Source organism: Pyxicephalus adspersus, chromosome 1 (genome assembly GCF_032062135.1).
Source record: "Pyxicephalus adspersus chromosome 1, UCB_Pads_2.0, whole genome shotgun sequence".
Taxonomy (NCBI): domain Eukaryota; kingdom Metazoa; phylum Chordata; class Amphibia; order Anura; family Pyxicephalidae; genus Pyxicephalus; species Pyxicephalus adspersus.
In genome coordinates, this window is record NC_092858.1 from 119,462,567 (window position 1) to 119,476,361 (window position 13,795).

General features: G+C 40.3%; 1 protein-coding gene across 3 annotated transcripts in view; it reads left to right on the forward strand.

The window, feature by feature from the left end:
* The first annotated feature begins 5,248 nt into the window (after positions 1 to 5,248).
* RAP1A (RAP1A, member of RAS oncogene family) overlaps positions 5,249 to 13,795 on the forward strand; it is a 32,461-nt gene continuing 23,914 nt past the window's right edge. The window contains exon 1 of one of the 3 annotated variants that reach the window (XM_072425595.1): positions 5,249 to 5,391. The gene's annotated coding sequence lies outside the window, so the exon portion shown is untranslated. Of the gene's footprint in view, positions 5,392 to 8,294; positions 8,454 to 13,795 lie in introns of those variants that run through there. The other 2 variants (XM_072425601.1, XM_072425586.1) reach the window with 2 other exon arrangements.

Below are 13,795 nucleotides of genomic sequence, written 5' to 3' on the forward strand. Positions count from 1 at the left end.
GTACAAATAAATAGGGGTTGCAAATGACAAACGAATACAGACAGTGATACTGGAGGGGAGGACCCAGCCCTGAAGAGCTTACAATCTAGTAGGTGGGGGAATTAACACACAATAGGAGGGGAGATAACGTCCCCCACCTACTAGATTGTAAGCTCTTTGGGGCAGGGTCCTCTCCTCCAGTGTCACTGTCTGTATTCGTTCATCAAAAAAAATGCAAATGAAGAATGAAATTATTTATTTAAATACATTTTTTAGGTAGGAGTCACAGCTTTATGTTCCTATCCATAGCATTTTTAATTTAAATAAAAGCCCATGGAAGCAATGTGCTATTCAAATTAGCATAGAAATTAGCAGAGAACGAGCTAAGAAAGGCATATATAAAGTTTGCTTTTATAAAAGGATTTTTTATTGCTGAATCCAAAGACGGGCTTCTTTTGTGGGTCACATTTAAATGTCTAGGGAGGCTTTCTAATAGTGTTGAGATTGGCAGTGTAAGGTGCTAGAACACATCACAGCCAATCTTCACACTGCCTTATAGATTTAAAAGTAACACTGCGATTGACAAGGTAGCTGCTTAAAGTGGAACTAAAATTTTAGGGTGCCCCTGACCATTTCGCATTTTGTAAATATGCATAACATGCATACTCCAGCAAAAGTTTGCGTTCTCTCCAAATATGGAACGCACCACTGCTATCTTTTTCTGGATTTCTTTCACATCCTGAGTTTTTTCTTCATCAAAAGCAAAAACATAAAGATGTTTCATGGCAAAGGAGACGTTTAGGGGCTCCATAAAGCAGTGAATTTTAATATTCCATAGTGGAGAATCAATAACTGCCATTGAAACACATGGACCTGCAAGATTCCCAACAGGGAATGTCAGATTACCTGCTTTATAAATAGACCCCTTAAAGTCTCTTCTACCAAAAAGATCTACCTACTTTCACAGTTTTATTTTTACATGTTTTATACTATTTGTTTAGTCTTATGATACCTTTATCATATTGATTGAATATTATTAAAGAGATCTATGTTTTGGTGCAAAGGTTGTGTCTATCAATCCCTGTAATACTTTAGTCTTTGGAAAAATGTTACAGATTGTATGTAAGAAGATCTCTTACCAGTCAGTGCCCTGTTCCTGCAACAAAAGCTCAAAAAGGTTCAGAAACAAAAAAGACAATGCAAATACATCACAATTACATCACATCCTAACCAACAATATACATTGAGATAGAAAAAAACTTTTGAAGTTGCTAAAGCGGCAGTAATATCCCAGCAAGCTGCTCCAGTTAGTTGACCTTTCATTCCATAGTAACCAATACTTATATGCTAGCTTCCCACACAACATGCAAATAAAGAGAGTGTATTTCATTAGAGTAAAAAATACTTACCTAAGACCCCACTTTTTATTATGTTTGCCAAGGAAACAGTGACATCTTCCTGCTCCCCCACAGCCTAATGGGATAAAATAAGTATCTGAGTTTTGCAGGAATTAGCTTTCACACAGAGCTCAGCATCACAGCCATAGTTTCTTTCCTCTGTCTCTGCAGTCTTTGGGTTTCTTTGCACTCAAGGCTTGCATAGCTTAGATAATGAAAGTACAGTTCTTATACAAGCTGGTATTACAGAAAGGATTGTTGACATTTCAGTAGGATCCTGGTTAGCCTAACAAGCACTTCGCTCTTCAAAAAATGTCAAACTATTCAACACCTTCTTAAAAATGTTTTTGTTCACTTTAGGCTCATCACTGCAAATGCAGGTACACCACTATAGAAGCAAACATAGTTTCCTCCCTCTCATTGGGCCTGATTTATTAAAGCTCTCCAAGGGAGGATACACTTTAATCAGTAAAGCTGGCTGATCCAGCTAACCTGGAAATGAGTTCCCAAAAGTAATTTGCTATGTGTTAGCACATATTTTTAACCAATGACCAAATCCATTCCAGCTCCTCTATTCACTGATGAAAGTGTATCCTCTCCAGCCTTGGAGAAATTTAATAAATCAGGATCATTGTATGAGAACACAACACACATTAAAACTTTCTTGAAACTATTCAGGAATCATTGATCATTGGGACCAAACAGTAAGTATTGCCATGAAACAGACCTGAGTGATTGAAATGTATATAAAGTACTAAGTCAGAATAGAGGGGTCCTATGTAACTAAAACTGTATTTCTCCCATGTTGTGAAGAGTTAAGCAATACATGAAGTTGACTCATGACTTAGATAACAACTCATACCTTAAGCATGGTACTTATCAGAATAAAGAGGAAGTTCAGTCAAACCATTTTTCTATGTTTTTAAAAGCTAGAGGAAAAATTTAGAAACTGTAAAAATTTGTGGTGCTGTCCATGTCTCTGCTGGAAGGATTTCTGTATTTCTTCCCCTTAGGTTACATAATAGTGTAACTGCATATCATTAATAAATTCCAGATAGAGAAAGGTATGGTAGGCCAGCAATGCAGTTAGGACAAACTGGTTAGAATTCTCTATTCATAATGAGTTTATAAATGTTATAAATGCTTGGTTCTTCCTGAGTGATTGAGCTATCCATCTGTATCTGAAACAGGTCAGTATATTGTCCCAACAAATGGGCTCTCATAGGAGAAAAAATGAGAATATTGCTGGATGTGACAAAGTTGGCCCAGAGTTGATCAGAACAAGTTAGGCAGAAAATGGCAGATAACTACCTCCCACTAATAAAATTAAACTAAATCAGAGATGGGCACAGAAGATTCATTTCTAGCTAATAAATATTTTACCAGGTCCTTGGCATCACCAAAATGCAATACATAATATTTAGTGATTCTGTAGGAAGTTGTAAGTTAACATAAATAGTCAGGGACTGCAGACATGCTACAGGATATGGTCAGAGAATATGATGGGGTTGTTAGAGACTGGGGCTATAGACTAGAGAAACAATATGCAAAAAGTACAAACTTAGATCATTTAAATAAAATAAACCAAACCTGTCTGTAAGGGGTACAGGGGCCAATACTAAAAATGTTAAAAGTCCTTATTGTGCCTTTCAGGTCAGTTTAACCGACACAAATGATCTTTTGGCTATCTGTATAAGTGACATTTTTTCCACTGGCTAACAATATCAGAGACATTCTCCCTACTGGCTACCACACTAATGTACTGTTTGCTGTGGATATAGTAATTAGAGCAGTAATTAGAGTTCTCTAAGGTCTGCAAATTATTTGGAAGGGATCTCCATGTTTAAAAGGTCAAGAAAGGCTTCACTAAATTGTCAAATATTGACTGCAGGCTTCTCTGATACTCTGCTGCCAGCCTGCCACCCTAGTGACTCCAAGCACCAGTACTATACTTGCCTGGGCAGTGCCTCCTCGTGTTCTGGTTGATTTGCAATTTAACGTGTTTAGTACCACTAACCCTATAATAAGTGGTGATTACAATCTTACACGTGCTCCTGGATAGTCTAAGTATCAAACACAATGCAGAACTATATCCTATAGCATTAAACTTTTGTATAAAATATGGTTTCCTTAACTATTCTTTCCAAAATATCATTTTACGTGGCACCCCAATACCCTAATACAATTCCCATTGCAGAATGCTTTGTGTATGGTATTGTGGTCCATTGCACAAGAAAAAATGGAATGTGTTCCTTTTGCTTAGGTCATTGTGAATTGGCAGAACATTCAGGTGAAAGGGTTTGTCCTAAAGTTCCACCTCCAGGCTAATATAAGAAACAGCAAAAAATTGTCCCTTTTGACAATATGAGAGCAGAAATAAACAACTGTGATGATATATAGGCAACAAACAAGTAAACTTGAAATATTTAGCAATGAAAGTAACAGTGACAGTAATTACAATAGGAATGAAAATAGTGTGAATGGAGTTTTAGTCCATATTAAAACAATATACATATTTTCTTTAAGCCACCTAGAAAAGAATATAAAGCAAGTAAAATGTTGAAGTAGAACTAAGTTAAGAATGAGTCAAGCTTGCACAGAAACTTTGCATGGGTTTTCGGACTGCTAGTCCGGAAAAAAACATTTTTACCATTATGTCAGCATTTTACTCAACTGTGGAAGTTGTTCAGAGCATCTAAAAAGTTTTTTTGTGTGACCTGAAGGTTAATAGCAAAAGATGTATATATCTTTAGAAATGTTTTGCACACTTTGTTAAGGAGGAACTCATCTAGCACCCTCATATACCTCCTGCTCATTGTTATCAGTAAGCAGTGGATCACAGTGATCTGTTGGTGCAGTGATGGGTAAGCAAAGATGAATTAGCTGCGTGCTGCTCATACATGGCTGCTACACACAGGAAATACTGATGATATTAGGGAATTCCCCTGTACACTGTGTGTTATGTGCTTGAAACCACTTTACTTAGAACCCTGCGTGGTATGTTCTGTACATTTATTTACTCTCCATGTTATGTGATACATATTGCACAACATAAAACCTGGCAACTCTCTGTTGAATATTCCATACTGCTCCACTGCCAATGCTAGACTCAATTTACTTCACACAAACAAAAACATAATAAAAGTATTCAATTTTCCTGATAACACCAAGTTGCAGATGGCATTTGGCAGGGACATGGTTTACCAGTGGGTCCTGTTCCAGTTCTGCATACAAAAACTTTGCTTTATGTTAATCACCATAGTCATTTTTAGCAATGTCAACTCTTCCTGAAATCCAGAGAGTCTTCTGTGCCTTTACCACTCTCATCCTGAATGATGAACAAACCTCACTGGATGGCTCAGTAGAGACCTGACTGTCCATCTTCCTTGCATAGTCAGGTGTAATATTATGTGTAAAATACAGTAAATGTTTTTTTCTGTTTCGATGAAGGTTTGACAACTTTTAAAATTGGGTTTGCCAAGTGTTTATTTGTGTGTCAAATATTCACTGCAGGCTTCTCTGATATATATATATATATATATATATATATATATATATTTATATTTATTTTTTTTACTGATTTGTTTTGTTTCATACAAATATTACACAATGTCACATTTTCACAAAGTCATGCCTGTTATTTAATTTCACTTCCTATCTCCCTTAAAACTATTCTCCCATCATTGGGTTTTATTTGTTGCCACTGCTGAAAGAAAGTAGTTAATATGGGAAATGATGAGCTTAACAGTTTAAATAATAATTAGACCTATTTTTGGAAGAACTTATTCCCTTCATGCTAAGGCACTGCCCTCTATTTCCTCCTTGGTCTTCTAGTACTAGTTTTCTTCCAGGCTCAACTCCCTTCCTGCCAGGCTGTCATTAATACACCCCCTGGGGTGGAAGAGACTTCATTATACAGTCTTAACTCGCTGTACAGTCATCATGAACCTATGTGATGTATGAATGGAGTGGACCCACAAACGATGACCCAGACTTTTTAGGTAACCCTATTAAGGTATGTTTACTTAAATATGTGTTGCGGGAGGGGGTGCTGGTGGAAGATTGGACTGGAGCTCCAACTTAAAATAGGATGTGCCTCATGTATGTTCCACAGGTCACATTCTTGTTTATTATGTTTTGTACTGCACCCCATCCTGTCTACACAATGTACCCCATACCCCCCAGCTTGCCACTCTATACACTGTAATGTGTGTTACTGCACAATTCTATACTCTGCTGTACAGCTGTACCTTCTCTTACTCCACTTTATGCACTTCATGTGTAATATATACCATGCTGGAGATAAAAAGTATTTGGAATCCAAAATTTGAATTATCATCAGAAATCTGTGGAGCATTCAAATCTTCCACTGTGGATACCTGTTCTAGTGACAACTGTCACATGTCGGATGATTGTCACCTTTCTGCTGTGCTTTCCTTCATAGACATGTACAGCAGTCCCCCAACATTTTATATCATTCTTTTTTGGAGGATTGACAGACAACCAATTGGAAATGACAATCCCTCTCCAAAAAAAAACAGAACACCACTGTGTGTACAGCACTTGTTTGTTCAACTTTCATTGGAAATAAAGGAATGTTTCCAGCGACAGTCATTGGATATCTACCTGACGTCTGTATAGGGCGTAAGAAGAGAGTTCATATCACTTCCTATTGCATCTCCAGGACAGGAAGTTTAGGGAAATCATTCCAAATTTGTATGATATAGGAAGCAGGCAGGACCTCATTAGAAGTTGGTATGTATAGTGTTTGACTGCCTGTATTCGTTGGGGACATTTGTTAGGTGGAGTTGTCCTTTTAAAGCTGAACTCCAAGTTCAGGCAAAACATTCGATAGAAGGGCACCTAGCCCAAGCATGAAGGGTTTAAATGTTTGTTCACATCCCGAGGTGATGTAAATGGTACTTTTATTTACCTTGTATTTTGCTCCCCTGGGGACTGGTGTTTGCCTTGTCTTCCTCCATAATCATAGCCCTCCACCTACAATTCCCCAGGTCCTGCAACCACAGCCCAAATCAGCTGCTTGGGACCAATTGTAGGAAGTGGAAACTTGTTGGAAAAGTTGGGATAAGGTAAGAAAACGTACTATTCACATCACCCCCAGACATAAAGGAGCATTTAACCCTTGCAGGGTGCAGCTAACAACGCTGTTACCTCCTTACATATTTAAATATGTAAAGTTAGAATAGAGGGTAAGCAACCCTGTACACTCTTCACAGAAGGCTTAGGCTATGTACACACCTGATATTTCTCGGACGAGAGTCTGACATGTGTACAGAGGTCATATGGCGTTGTTCATGGATCCGTCCACAAACGATGTAAGACGAAGGACCACAATGGAAGTAAAGGCAGGAGAGCGCTGCAGTGTGCCACTTGCTTGTTTTCCCCATTCCCTTTTTATAGGAAAGAACAACGCTGTATGTATAGCTCATTCATCTTTCAGTCTTTTATCCTAGGAAACTATCGTGAAAGATCGTTTTCAAAGACAAAAAACTAATAGTGTACAGTGCTCAACCCAGAATTTTTTTTAAGCCGGGTGGGAAGAAATCGTAGGTGGGTGGCAGCACCTGTATTGTGGGGAAATGCTTCAGTAACCACCCAAAAACAGCTGGGTGGGTGCTAAAAAGTGTCGGGTGGTGCGCCCAGCCAAAAGGGCCTTGGGAGAACCCTGGTGTATAGTGTACACATGCAATTTTCACCACTGGAAATGATCATGATCATTTCCAGCAACAGTGACACATGAATAAATAGTACTGTACACACAGCGTCATCCTGTTCTATAGAGAGAGGAGGCATCTTCCTTACATGTATAGTGGTCATTCTTTAGCATTTGTTCATCGATCTATCAGGGTGGATCCATGAATGACATTGGGTGAGCACTGTGCACATATCTCACCTGAGATAAACATGTTTTGCCTTTGATTTGGGGTGAGAATCATCTGATGTGTGTACATAGCTTTACTCCCTTAATTTATCCTGGTGACTACTGTCACTGGGATGTAAAACGTAAAATTCAGAGTTGTCACTAAAACAGGAACAGAAAGAAAATCTTGTAACCGGACCCATGTTGCAGTGAGCCATCTACAAGATGAGTTTACTTTGCTTTGTAAAACTTTCCACACATTTCCTGTTGTCTACAAGATAAACAGTGAAGGGAATCTCTTGAATGTGACACCTTTTTGTTTTAAAGCGTACCTAAACTCCTTTGGTAGAAACCCCTTTTATGTAGAGTAAAAGTTTTTTTGGTGTAACACCTAATTCTCGGCAGCCTAGGCGGTTGAGAATGAATGGGAGCCGCAAAGCCTTCCTGGATACCTACGTCACTCATCCCTGGAGGCTCTTTGGCGTTCCTTCTGCGCATGCCCCGGCATCTCAGGCATGAGCAGAAGGAGCCTTTTTGCTCCAAGAGATAAATTTGCCGATCTCATGTATGCGCAGTGAGATTGACAATTTTTTTTTGCCACCCTACGTCACCCGATCTCGCGCCCAGAGCGCCAGCTCTGTGGCGGATGCTGAGACGACGTGGGACCCGATGCTGGACACACCGATGCTGGATCGTTTTTTTTTTTTGAGTTTTGAGTATAGTTTCCCTTTAACATTAACAAAAAAAACTGTGGCAGAGTCTATAAATTATACTAGAGGAATTTCTCTGTCTCTGTCCCTTTAAAATGAATGACAGCCGGGAGCTAGGGCCCCCAGCTCATTGATCTGTGACTGGGGACAGACAAGGAAATGGCACATCAGCCATTCCTCTCCAAATGCCAGTGACGTCCATTGACTTCTAACGGTTTGCACAATGCCTTGCCTCTGATTGGCTGCCTTCCGGACTCGTGCAGGTCGCGCGCACGCCACACGGAAAGCCCCGCCTTCATTCGCCGTGAGTGGAAGACGGCGGCGCGCATTAGCTAGGCGGGTTCCCAGCGTGAGGTGATTGTAGCGGTAGTTGTCTACTGGAGTGACTGCCCGGCCAGGAGACCGTCCTGTGCCTTCCCAATAGAGTTTGGCTTTGCCGGGGGATCCGGCTGCAAGTGGTGGCGACTGGAAGATAAAAGGCTATTGGTGAGTGAGAAGGGTTTGCGGGTGTGGACGGTCGGCTGTACAGGCTGTGAAGTACGAGGCAGTAGGTGAGGTTTACGGACAGGAAAGGCCGGGGATGCGGCCTCATGAATGCTAGGCCCTGCTAGATAACCTCCCAGCTGAGCTTTGGGTGGGGAGGGCGGAAGGGACAAAGCTTGTCACAGTGACTTCCTCCAGGCGGGTGCAGTGTCCATGTCACACGGACTGTCCCCGGCTTCCTATTACATGGCTGCCGCTTCCTTGTCAGGTAAATAGTTCCCGGGGAGCTGAGTCCGGCAATAATGGCCTCACAGCAATAGTTAGCAGGGGGAGGGGCTGGGGATCTGACAAAAGTTCTGCTGTAGTTTCCATCAGGTGGAAGGACTTGGTCAGCAGTGTCCGGGGATCATCAAAACTTCTTTACGTAGCTACAAGTTAAAGGATGGAATCACAAATTCAGTAAAACTTTTCCTTAAAAAAAGCTCATTGTGTTATTGCTGATACACGGTGATGGCTACATTTGTGTTTTAAAGGTTAGTAAAATGAACTCTTTTGGAAGAGTCCCAATCATGTCCTCCTCTGACATCCTCCCTGTATTTCCCCCATGGTCAGGGCTGATCTGGGAGATTCCTGTACTTGTCATGCTGTAGGTGGGGCAGCTTGGATCGCCTGGAAGTTCCACTCTCCAGATGGTGTCATTTTTGTGTCATTTGGCTGTGCTGATATCTCGGGATTTAAGGTTCAAATTCCTGGAACAAGGATGACTGTTATAAGTGTTGAGCTGATAAGTAGAGGATGTGGTGACAGGGTCTCTTTAGGAATGACATTATTTGTCATCTTCGCCCTCCCACCCATATTTTCCATGACACCTCTTGGTGGAGTGTCAGCGGGGCAGAATTGTCACATTTGGCTGATCTGCTCGGTTTCTCTGGACCTTGCTGTCTATTTTAGTAACTTGTAAAAGTTTTTTTAAGAATACATCCATGGTTCGGGTTATGAGCTTGTGAATTTATTACATATATTTAGTTGTGCCTGTATGAGGTGACCTTTTAACACTTTTGTAATGAGGCTTTTAAGGTTTTATTAGCAATCTTATAACCTGGGTGTATAATTGGCAGATTATCCCATGCATAAAAGTTTGGGTTGTAATTGCTGGTGGTTGTTTACACATTGAATATCGGAGCTGTCACAGGAATCCAATGTGTGTGTATAGTGAACATCTATATTCATTTTTTGATAATGGTGAGAAAGGTTTAGTCTAAGACTAGCTATGATTTGGACAAAGGTGCGCTAACTGATCCAAGGCGCTCAGTCTTGACCGCCATATGCCTGTATTGACTTGTCGAAATGTTTTAGTTTGTGTTGCATTTGGGTTCTCTTGCTACATAAGGCAAAGCATTATTGGTCATCTACTGGCCTTCAGGACACTTTTAGCCACATTGTAAATGCTTAAAATGTGCTTCCAGTTAAGTCTATATAAGCGGTTCTGCGGCTGACCATCCTCTGACACCGCATATAGCTCCTCAAAGCTTCAGCACAACTACACCACAGTCTGATTTTTTTTTTTCAAACATGCGGTTTATTTGCAGTTTGAAAACTGTATACTGCACATCTGAACTTTAGGCTTAAACCTCAGCTATGTCTTTTGGAAGATTCACGCTTCCTGTCCTGGTTAAAGTTTGGGGACAGTACCAAGGAAAATCATGGCTAGGGAGTGATGGGAAATCTCCCAAACAAGGACCCAATAGGAAGCTTGGCTGAGGCTTCCTTCTCTATCAAAAACAGACTTTTTTTGTATAGAACTGCCCTTGAAGCAGAAATCTATCTTTAATACTTGGCAATATGATGTATGGTGTGAAGCTGCCAATTTATTTTTCTTTTGTGATCACTTTAGGGATCAGTCAGATTCTCGGGCAGGCCCTATGTATACATACATCATCATAAACTAAGGTCAGATCAAGCGATTCCATAAGGCTCCCAGCTGCTGGCAATGCAGCACTTTATGGAACCAGCAAGGTTGGTACTCCGGCCTTTGCAGTGCTGGGTCCCAAGTTCAAATCTCAGCAAGAACTCTATCTGCATGGAGTTTGCATGTTTCCCCCCTGTTTATGTGGGTTTCCTTCGAGTACACTGGTTTCATCTCACATTCCAAAAACATACAGCTAGGCAAATTGGCTTCCCCCCAAATTGACCTTAGACTGTTAAAAATGACTATGATAAGGACTTTAGATTGTAAACCCCCTTTGAGGGACAGCTAGTGACATGACGATGGACTTTGTACAGTGCTGTGTAGTATGTGAGCGCTATATTAATTCATGATAATGAAAATAATCTGTAGATTTGAGACCAGACTGCAGTGCACATCACTGAACAGCTCACTGCCACCCTTACACATTCTCTATTGGGCTGCTGCGGGGAGATGTACTTGTACTCCCCTGAGGCAGCTATTTGCTGACACAAACAACACCACAACCCCAATGCTAGGCTGAACATAGCCAAAAAGTTCACTTCTGAATTTTGCAAAAAATTGTAAATTGCATTTATAGGGTTTGTTTTTTAAATACATTTTAAACCCCCTTTATAAGTAAATGTCTCCCCTGGTTTGTGAAGTGTTACATGATTCCTTTGAACTCTTGTCATCCTGCTACTATTGTTCCCAGAGAACACTCCTGTGTCAAACTTTCCTCTTGAATAGGTCAAAAAGGGGGAGCCATGAAATCATGACAAGGTGGGAATTCCAAGGATTCCCCATCTTGAATTGTTTGTAAATGCATTTTTTTAAGGTTTTGAATAGAGTGGTAATAGGTTGGACTCCCTGATGAGTTATTGTGTTTTTTTTACTGCTAACCCCTACGTGACCACTGTCACTAATACAGAAATAAGATGAAATCTCACATTATGGAGCTGACATAAGAACAGACAAGGGAATGTCTTCCAACATGGACAAAAAGTTATTGGATCCATCTCTTCAAGATGAGTTCCCATCACTTCCTGTTACTCCTACTCCTCCAACACAGGTAGCAAAAAAATAACTGGATAGGAGTTTTAACCATTATTGTTTTGGCTGTCCTTTTAAAAGTTTGCTTTAGGGAAAATTTTGTTAGTGGAGACATTTTTTCAATTAAAAAAAGTTGTCGAAACTGTTGGATTTTTTTTATCAGGCAGTGAGGGGAAATCTCACCAGTGGGTAACAAATAAAACTTGATGCCATTTTATCCATTATCTACTTCAGGTCTCTCCAGGCCCAGAAGTTGGGGGATGGCAGACTACATGAAAATAGGGTGCAGTGGTATAAAAACAATGCTATTCCATACAGAATGGGGCCTCCTAGTACTATAAGTGGACAGTGTGCAAAGTGAAGTGCAGGGTACATGCTATGGTGTAAGCTAGTGAACTGGTATTTACTGTGAGCTCCCTTGTACTAGCAAGAGACCGCATAGCACAAATGGGTAAAGAAGCTACCTGGCTAGCTCTGTGTTCTTGTGCTTGGTTCTTTGTTGCATTGTTGGCTAGTTCCCCATTATCACCTAATTGTAATTACCATTTACTTCTTTTCCCTGGGTTAACTTGTTTGCCCATTGAGCTGCAGTAGGAAGCTCAGTCACGTATCACATACATTTCCAGCTGACCTTACTCTCACCCCATATCTGTACTACTGTCTTTAAAAGTAGGTAGGGAACAAATGTGCAAAAGCTACCAAGATAGACAGCAGAGGGCAAAATTTGAATACATTTCCCAGTGCCTCGCTGGCAGCAATAATAATAAGTTTGATAGGCACGTTTAAAGATCACTTTTGGAAAGTAATGATAGCGGGATGAAAGGGAATTCGCAATTGGGGTTGGTAAATTTACAAAGTGGGGTTGGAATTCACAAAGTGGGCTTCATGGTAACCTTTATTGTCTATAGAAGGTTTTTATTTGTTTACGGATTGGGGAAGCAGAATAATGATCAGCCACATTAGATACAGAATCTGTGACTCTCAAAGGGTAAATCTGTGGTAAACAAATTTTTATCACTTTAAATCCCAACTCCAGGTGTTATTTTCCTTGTGAAGCCTCCTACAAGTATGTTGTACTTGTATGGAACTAAATCTGCACGGCTCACCTGTCCTTGTTCCAGAGCAGGGTGTGCCATCTTCTTTCTCTTCAAGACAAACTCTGGCCATCTTGATTGGCTGTGCCAGGATGACTTCCTACTGTGTGTGAGTTCATCCCCGCATGTGCAGTTGATCTTTGATGCCAGAATCCCAGAGCAATTATCCGTTGTACCTACCTGATTTGAGAAGAGACATCACTTGTCCTTTTCTGCAATATTAACCTGCCTGATTATGCCGACTAAAGTTCTTTTCTATTGATGCCAGGGTTTTCCTTCCACTCTGCCAGTTCTCAGTGCAGGGCAACGCTCAGTAATGCTGAGAGTGGTCAGTGGCATCCTTGTATATCTGTACCATTGCAGTAAGTGTGGGGCCCAATTGCAAATTGAAAATGTGCATGTTTTGACATGGACAACTGATGACATTTTGTGGCAAAGATAATGTACTTATGGGGACAGCTTTGATTTTAGGGTGGTTAGAGAGTGCTGGTTTGAGAATATTTCTGAATAAAATGATGTTTAATGTTGGCTCCACTTTAACCCAGCAGTAACAGCAGACCTTAACTGGAAATTAGGAATAGGCGCCTATTCAAACATATGCATTTAAATATATTTGAACTTTTCTGATTTGTTTTTATATTTGCTATACTGTTAACACATGCATTGTGTGGTTTTTGTGTTTCCTGTTGTGGCTCTTCCGAATAATGAAGTTTTTGAAGAATGCGTGTACTTTTCTATTCGTATTGAAAGTCTTTGCTTTTTATTCACTGATGTTTAGAATGTTCACATGACTCAATGCGATATAGTGTATGGCGCTGGGAAGGCCAATTGAAAATATGGTGGTAGATTCATAGCCCCCATAGACCTTAGCCCACAAAAATGCACAAAGAAAATTTTCTAGATTACTAGATATATCTTCTTTAGTACATTTGTAGAAAACCATGAGCAAAACTTAAAGGCAATTGCAATAAAAATACATTGTTTTGGAAATATTTGAGTAAGGCTACGTACATGTGCAATAATTATCGAAAAAAACTTAAGGACAGATCACTGATAATTCACCATTATTTTGAATGTTCAAAGATAATCTACCAATAATCTACACACACTAGATACAATCGTTTGAACGATGCAGGAAGTAACGTGTACGGGAAAAAGTGTATCGTAGAACCATCCACAATCACTGAACGACCGTACACGCAATAGATAGCCAACAATGGATTTGCCAGGACGGTTGTTCCTTTCCAGCAACA